We start from the raw sequence: 8336 nt of genomic DNA, 5'->3' as shown, positions 1-8336 counted from the left end.
TTAAGCTGTTGGATCTGGGCCTCAACCCATAGTCTATGTGGGAGTCCAGTGCCTTAATCACCATGCCACCTGCTGGCCCCAGCACTGTGTTTTTCAAGCCTCTAGGTCTAAGACTCAAACCATACAGTCAGCTAGCTATATGAGATTCAATGGCCTTAACCACCAGGTCACTTGACTGACTGAGTACTATTCTGTCATTCTACAGATGAAGAACTTACAAATGATTGGATAAACAGCTTTCAATCTTTTTATTTTCCCCATTCAGCACATCTAAAGAATAGAATCCTCCTGCTTAAACTATGAACCATTACAATAGGAAAGTAATCCTGGGGAGACCACCAGGTAGCGTGGTGGTTAAAGCGCTGGATACTCCCACATAGTCAATCACGGTTCAAGTCTCAGGCCTGGTGGCTTGCTTTCTCACTTTCTCTCTCTCTCTCTCTCTCTCTGGTCAAATTAAAATAAAAATGAATAAATAAAAAATAAATTATTCAAAAAAGAAAGTAAACCTGGGACCCTCAGACGGCATGGTGGTTAAGGCGCTGGACTCCCACATGACTGACCATGGTTCAAGTCTCAGACTTAACGGCTTGAAACTCATAGCAGGTGTGTATGTGTGTGTGTGCCCAAAAGGAGAATGGAGGAGAAGAGATTGTGGTTTGGTCATGCCCCCTGTGAGGGATAATTTCTTGCTTTCTGTCTGTCTCTCTCTGGCAAGAGCATACACCCTATAGCAAAAAAAAAAAAAAAACTCTCTCTAAAAAAAAAAGAAAGTAAGTAAACTTAGGGGTGAGCCCACAGCCTCTATACTATTCAACTGTCACTGACATATAATGTATAGTTATTTGTTCATAGTCACAAAATTCATACTGGATCTTGATTAGCACCCATTTCTTCAGACTCCTAACTCCATATTATTAAACTATGCTGCCTCAGAAATACAGAGCCATTGGGGCCAGCAGGTGGCGTGGTGGTTAAGGCACTGGATACTCCCACATAGCCAACCATGGTTTGAATCCCAGACCTGGTGGTTTACTTTCTCACTTTTCCTCTCTCTCTCTCTCTCTGGTCAAATGAAAATGAATGAATGCTCCTTCCACCATCTTTCTGTGCCGCCATAATGGTGTACATGAATGTCCTGACTGATGCCCTCAAGAGCATCAACAATGCTGAAAAGAGAGGCAAACGCCAGGTTCTTATTAGGCCGTGCTCCAAAGTCATTGTCCGGTTTCTAACTGTGATGATGAAGCATGGTTACATTGATGAATTTGAAATCATTGATGACCACAGAACTGGAAAAATTATTGTGAACCTCACTGGCAGGTTAAACAAGTGTGGAGTGATCAGCCCCAGATTTGATGTGCAACTCAAAGATCTAGAGAAATGGCAGAATAATCTGCTCCCATTGCTTCTGTTTGGTTTCATTGTACTGACAACTCCAGCTGGCATCATGGGCCATGAAGAAGCAAGATGGAAACAAACAGGAGGAAAAATCCTGGCATTCTTTTTGTAGGGATGCAATACACATATACAAATAAAATGCCACATTGGAAAAAAATAATAAATGAATGAATAAATAAAATAAGTAATTCTTTAAAAAAAATACAGAGCAGTGGGACCAGCAGTTAGCATAATGGCTATGTTGCTGGACTCCCACATAGTCGACCGCGGTTCGCGTCCTGGACCCGGTGGCTTGAAACTCACGTGAGGCACGTGTGCATGCGTGCCCAAGATCCCGAGAGAAGAATGGAGGAGAAGGGATTGTGGAATGGCCATCCCCCCTGCGGGGTGATTTCTCGCTTTCTGTCTCTCTGTCTCTCTCTGTCTGGTGAGCGCACACGCCCTATAGCACAAACCTCTCCAAAAAAAAATACAGAGCAGTGACGAATTCAGAAATTTTTTAGAATCTTCTCTTTTCTGGAGTCAGCTGGCAGCATGATGGCAAAGGCAGCTAGATCCCACCTGCTTACTTAGTGGTTCAAGTCTCAAGCCCAGGGTCTTGAAAAACATACTGGCATAGCAGATGGGGTTCTGGACTTTTATATGGCTGGCTATAGCTTGAGTCCTGGACCTGGTGGCTTGCTTTCTCACTTACTCTCTATTCTCAATCTCTCCCGTCAAATTAAAAAATGATAATGACGATAATAAATAAAAATAAATAAATAATTCTTTAAAGGAAAAAAACACATCAGGCACATGCCAAAATCCTGAGAAGAGAATGGAGAAGAAGGGACTATGGTGTGGTCATTCCCCTCAGAGGGTGGTTCTCACTTTCCTATCACTGTCTCCAGCAAACGCACACACCCTATGACAAAAATCTGAAAAAAGAGAGAACAACATGCCAGGTTCATATGCATGTGTGTCGAAAATGTCAAAAGAAGGGAGAAATGGAGAAGGGACTGCAGCATGACTATCCCCCATGAATGGTGCTTTCTCACATTTTTTTTTTAGGTTTCTATAATGCAGTATGTGTGCTAGCTCAGGGAGATAGAAAGATACAAAGAGAAGGCGAGTCAGAAGTCATCCCTTGGGGGGATGGCCACACCACAATTCCTTCTACTCCCAGGATTTAGGGCATGCACACACATACCTAGAGTGGTTTTCCTGTGTCCAGGACTCAAACTGCAGTCGGCCATGTGGGAGTCCAGAGCTGTAACCACTTTACCACCTCAGAGTAACCTTTTTAAGTTTACTTCTTAAAAAAAAAAGGGGGGGGGCGGCCAGCAGATAGTGTAATGGCTATGTTGCTGGACTCCCATGTAGTTGACCACGGTTCGAGTCCCAGATCCAGTGGCTTAAACTCACACTAGGCGCATGTGCGTGTGAGTGCCCAAGATCCAAAAGAGGAGAATGGAGAAGGGATTGTGGTGTGGTCATTCCCCTGGGCAGGGGGCCGGGGGTGATTTCTCATTGTCTCTCTGTCTCTGTCTTTCTGGTGAGTGCACATGCCCTATAGCAAAACAAAACAAAAAACCCTCTCCAAAAAAAATTTTTTTTATTGGGGCTGGCAGGTAGCATGGTGGTTAAGGTGCTGGACTCCCATATGGAGGGCCATGGTTCCAGTCCTAGACCTGGAGACTTGCTTTCTCATGCCCTCCACACATCCCCATCTCTGTCTCTCTGGTCAAATTGAATAATAATAATAAATAAATAAAACTAAATAATTATTTTTAATGTTTTTTTCATTTATTATTTTATTTTATTTATTTATTTTTATTTCACCAGAGAGAGAGAAAGAAAAGGAATGTCAGAAAGCAAACTGCTCTAGGACTTGAACCACAGTCAGCCATGCGAGAGTCCAGTGCCTTAACCACCACACCAGCTGCTGGCCCCTACTTATTTGTTTCTTGAGAACAAGAGAGTGTGCACGCATCCTTAACAGGGTCTTTAAAAAAAATTTGTTAGAGGGTGTGTGCTCTCACCACAGAGACAGAGAGAGAGAAAAGGAAAGTGAAAAAGCATCCCCATGAAGGATGCTCACACTGCAATACCTTCTGCTCTATTTCTCCTTTTGGGACTCTGGGTATGTACGCACATGTGCCAGATGCCTTTCAACCCACCGGGTCTGAGATTTGAACCCTGCTGTAGGCCATGTGGGATCCAGCAGCCTTAACCACCATGCCATTGGCTGCCTCACAACAAGGTCTTGGTTCCACAATTGCCTCCTGGCCTCAGCCAGTCCTGGGTCATGGGCATACCTTATGGCTAGCATTCTCATTGAGGTCTCCAGATACATACCCAATACCTTCCTATGTGGGTCAGCCAGAGTATCACACTTTACCACTGTGCCACCATTCAGACCCCAGAAATCTTGAAAACTGATTAACAGGACCAACAGTTGGTGTAATGGCTGTGTTGCTGGACTCCCATGTAGCTGACCGCAGTTTGAGTCCCAGACCCAGGGGCTTAAACTCACGCTGGGCACGCGTGCATGCGTGTGTGCCCAAGATCCCGAGAGGAGAATGGAGAAGGGATTGCTGTGTGGCCATCTCCCCTGGGGGGTGATTTCTCGCTTTCTCTCTGTCTGTCTTTCTGGTGCGTACACGCGCCCTATAGCAAAAACCTCTCAGAAAAAAAAAAAAAAAACTATTAAGAGGTGATTTACAGGGACCAGCAGTTAGCATAATGGCTATGTCGCTGGACTCTCACGTAGTGGACCGCAATTCGAGTCCCGGACCCGGTGGCTTAAACTCACGCCAGGCGCGTGTGCGTGTGTGTCCAAGATCCCGAGAGGAGAATGGAGAAGAGATTGCGGCGTGGCCATCTCCCTGGGGGGTGATTTCTCGCTTTCTGTCTCTCTGTCTCTCTCTGTCTGTCTGGCGAGCGCACACGCCCTGTAGCAAAAACCTCTAAAAAAAAATTTAAAAATTTTAAAACTCTCGTGCGTATGTTTGCCAGGAAAAGTGAGAAAGCAAGCCTGCAGGTCCAGAACTTGAAGGGAAGTCAACCATGTGGTAGTTTAGAACCTTAATCACCACGCCACCTGCTGGCCCCAGCATCTTTTTCCCCAGAGGGCTTATGCTCTCACCAGAGACAGACAAAGCACCCCCAGTGGGATGTTGTTACATTGCAATTTCCTATCCATTTCTCTGTCACTTTAGGATTAAAGGATATACACATGTAACTGGCATGTTTTCAAGGCACTTGGGGTTGAGATTTGAATCATGTAGTTAGCCATGTGGAATCTGACTCCCTCAACCACTAGTCTATAGGGCCAATCCTACAACTTTCAAAGTACTTTCATGGGTGAGCAGATGGTATAGAGGTTACATCACTGGACTCCCACATGGCTGACTGAGATTCGAGTCCCGGATCCAAGGGCTTGAAAATCATACTGGATCCAAGTGATGTGTGCTCAAGACCCCAGGAGGAGAATGCAGAAGGGACTGCGGTATGGTCATCCCCCTTGGGGGTGATTTTTCACTTTCCCTCTTACTGTCTCTGTCTCTCTCTCCAGGGAGCACACATGCCTTATGGCAAAAAAACCTCTAAAAAGAAAAGAAGTAACTTCACATACAATATCTCATTTGAACCCTGAGAGAATTTAGAAAGAAAAGACAGAAATTCCTGATGTTTGGGCCAGCAGGTAGAGTAGTGCTTAGGGCACTGGACTCCCACATGGCTGACCTCAGTTCAAGTCCTGGACCTGGTGACTAGCTTTCTCACTTTCTCTCTCTGGTGAGTGTGCCTATAGCAAATTAAAAATAACATTAATAATAAAAAGAAATCCCTGATATTCAATAAAAGAAGAAACCAAGGCTGAGAGTTGGGGGTGGGGGACTTGAGAGATATTTTTGCTACAGAGCATATGCATTTGCCATAGATAGGAAGAAATAAATCATCCCACATGGGTGATAGCCACACCGCAATCCCTTCTCCTCCATTCTCCTCTCAGGATTTTGAGTACACATCACCCAGTCTGAGTTTCAAGCATCAAGCCACCAGGTCTAGGACTCAAACTGTGGTTCACTATGTGAGAGTCCAGCGCCTTAACCTCTGTCACCTGCTGGCCCCTCTGAGTTAGTTTTATCCCCTTAAGGTCTTGTGCCCTATCTTGGCAGTTGAATGTTCTCTCCAACAAATGTGGAAAATTCTCAATTACCAGGGTCTAAACATTCAACTTGTAAATTAAATAGTCCCTGGCCTTTTTTCCCCTCTTTTGTGCCTTTCAAAAGTAAGATTTAGGAGCTAAATGACATCCAATCCTAAGCAGTCGTACTTCTGCTTAACCTTCTAAAATCAGATGGGATAGAAATCTCTTTTTTTAGTTTTTGCTATCAGTGCGTGTGCAGAAGAGAGACAGTGAGAGGGAAAGTGAATACCCCCCTCCCCCCACAGGGAAGATGGTCATGCCGCAATCCTTTCTCCAGTCTCCTGGGATTTGGACACACATACACACACACACACAAACACACGTTCCTGTCACGATTTTGAAGCCTCCAGGTTAGGCACTCAAACCAGTCTACCATATGGGAATCCAGCATCTTAACCACCACACCACCTGGTGGCCCCAGAAATCTATTATCAGTTATGGGGGCACATGTGAAATAAGCTGGTTTAAATGGCTGGTTTACAAATACATATTTATCCACCACTCATTATAACAATATTTGCAACACATGTAACTACTTTATATCCTAAAACATAAATCCTTAAATCTAAAGATCACCTAGAAAGCTTAAAAAAAAAAAAAAATCAAACTAAGTCCTGGCACCGTATCTTCTCAGCTATAGTCTCCCGGGCAAATTTCTTTATCTCTTGGGGCTTCAGATTCCTTAGCTCTAAAATAGTGGTTAAAAAAGCATGTTTTCATAAAGATTAAAATAAATAATTCATATAAAATATTTAGCACAGCGTATAGAAATTATTGATAACGTGGCACTGATACTAATATCAGCTTTTAACATTCAGCAAAAGTTTTGTCTATGTACTTTCCTACTCAATTCATAAATTACTGTCCTTTGGAATATACTGTAATATAAAATATACAAAAAGTACTTGGTTTAAAAAAAATACAACCACCGATGTATTCTATTTCCTTTAGAAACTGACTAGATTTCACTTTTCTAAGTCTTACAAAAACAATTATTACAAAAGATAACTCCATCAATTACAGATCAGGCTGAAATTAAGAGCTTTGTTTTTTAATGGAAATGAACTGCGATATATACAGAGAGCTTGCCCAAAGTGATATGAAGCTATAACATGGGTAAATGATTTTTTTTCCTTGATCCCGGCCTGATGCAACCCAAAGAGGGGTCACTATTGCAGCACGATTACAAACTCTACTGAAAGAGATGCATGATGCAATCTCTATAGTAAGAAAGGAGTCGACTGAGTCACCAGTATAACTTTAATAAGTACTACAGATGAAAGTTCTTGAGTACTGACTCACAGGGTTACTATCAAGTGAACTGTGTGTAAGATGTTCAGTGCTGTTTAGACACAGTGTACTCATGAATCTCCTAATATTATACATTTAGTGAGCATACTGGAGCTACCAGTTCCTGACTAATGTTCCAAGTATTTTCTGTAAGCATCTGAAAAAATTTTGTATCAGGGTTTAGGCTTGTCCAGAGTAGGTCCTTCAAGAACATGTTAAATAAATTATTTTAAATTAAAAAAAGAAAAATTAAGAGCATTGACTATGGAATAAAGTTGACCTGGATACCCATCCTAATTCCAAAACTCACCAGTTCTGTGACTTGTATAGATATTTAATCTCTTTCAGTTTTAACATTCTTATCAGATCAGTAAAATTTTAAGAGTCTACCAAGTATTGAACTATGAGGACTAAAGGACACGTGAAGAGCGTATAAAATAATGCTTGGCACATAGCCTTAATAATAACCTTTATTATTTTTTGGTACAGGATGTTATACAAGAGTAATGAGCATTATAAAGATGGCTTTGTCAGGGCTGGTAAGCGGTGTGGTGGTTAAGGATGCTGGACTCCCACAGGCTCAACTGCAGATCGAGTCCCACACTTGGCAGCTTGCTTTCTCATGCTCTCTCTCTCTCCGGACAAATTGAAATAAGTAAAGATAAATAAAATAATTATTCTTTTAAATGGTAACAAAAAAAGATGACTTTGTCTATAAATTGTGTTTAGAACAGCGGACCATTTCGGGAGAAATGAAGATAGAAAGGTATCGACAAGGGAATACGGAGGGCCTAAAAGCGAAATGATGTGCAGGCAGAGAAGGGGACGGTAAGAGGTGACAAACTATAGAATACACCCCGGGGGAGTGCGGAGGTACTGGCATTATCAAATTCTATAAGACAGGGTGGCCACAGTGAGGGAGAGGGGATTCAAAACTAGGAGACGACAACTTGAGCCAGGCCTGTCCTGTGACTTACCGTGGTCAGGGCAAAGTGGAAAAGCCTGGTATAGACAATAGCTGAGCAGTGATGCAGGGCCGACAAAATTGGCTGGGAAGAGCCATGATTCGCGGCCAGATAGAGCCCAGATCAGACCCCAGATCGAGGGGTGCTGGTCGATGAGAAGCACAGTGCCTTGAGGCTCCGATACCTAGTAACGGTAATAGCTGTGAAGGGCAGAGAAACGTGTTCAGAGATAGTCACAGCATCTACTCTGAGACCTGTCTGCTCGGGACCGGAATGAACTGAGAGGAAGAAGAGCCGCTTCCCGCTTCGGGATGAGGGACGGAGGAGAGGAGGACAGGCAACGGAGAAGACTCAGGCCTCACGGCCACCGAGGATCAAGAGCGCCGGACCTTCGGTCCCGAGGGCCCAGAGAGGAGGCGGGAACTGAGAGGTTACCGGCGGAAACAGCCTCGGGGTGAGAGGGCGCAATAGGGACAGGCAGCTGCTGA

The 8336-nt window shown here is 43.6% G+C and overlaps 1 pseudogene; it reads left to right on the top strand.

Moving 5' to 3' along the window:
- The first annotated feature begins 1094 nt into the window (after positions 1–1094).
- Positions 1095–1513, top strand: LOC106735930 (40S ribosomal protein S15a pseudogene; annotated as a pseudogene).
- Positions 1514–8336: the final 6823 nt, after the last annotated feature.

Source organism: Tupaia chinensis, unplaced genomic scaffold (genome assembly GCF_000334495.1).
Source record: "Tupaia chinensis unplaced genomic scaffold, TupChi_1.0 Scaffold000575_1, whole genome shotgun sequence".
Taxonomy (NCBI): Eukaryota; Metazoa; Chordata; class Mammalia; order Scandentia; family Tupaiidae; genus Tupaia; species Tupaia belangeri.
This window is presented reverse-complemented; position numbering and strand designations above follow the sequence as displayed.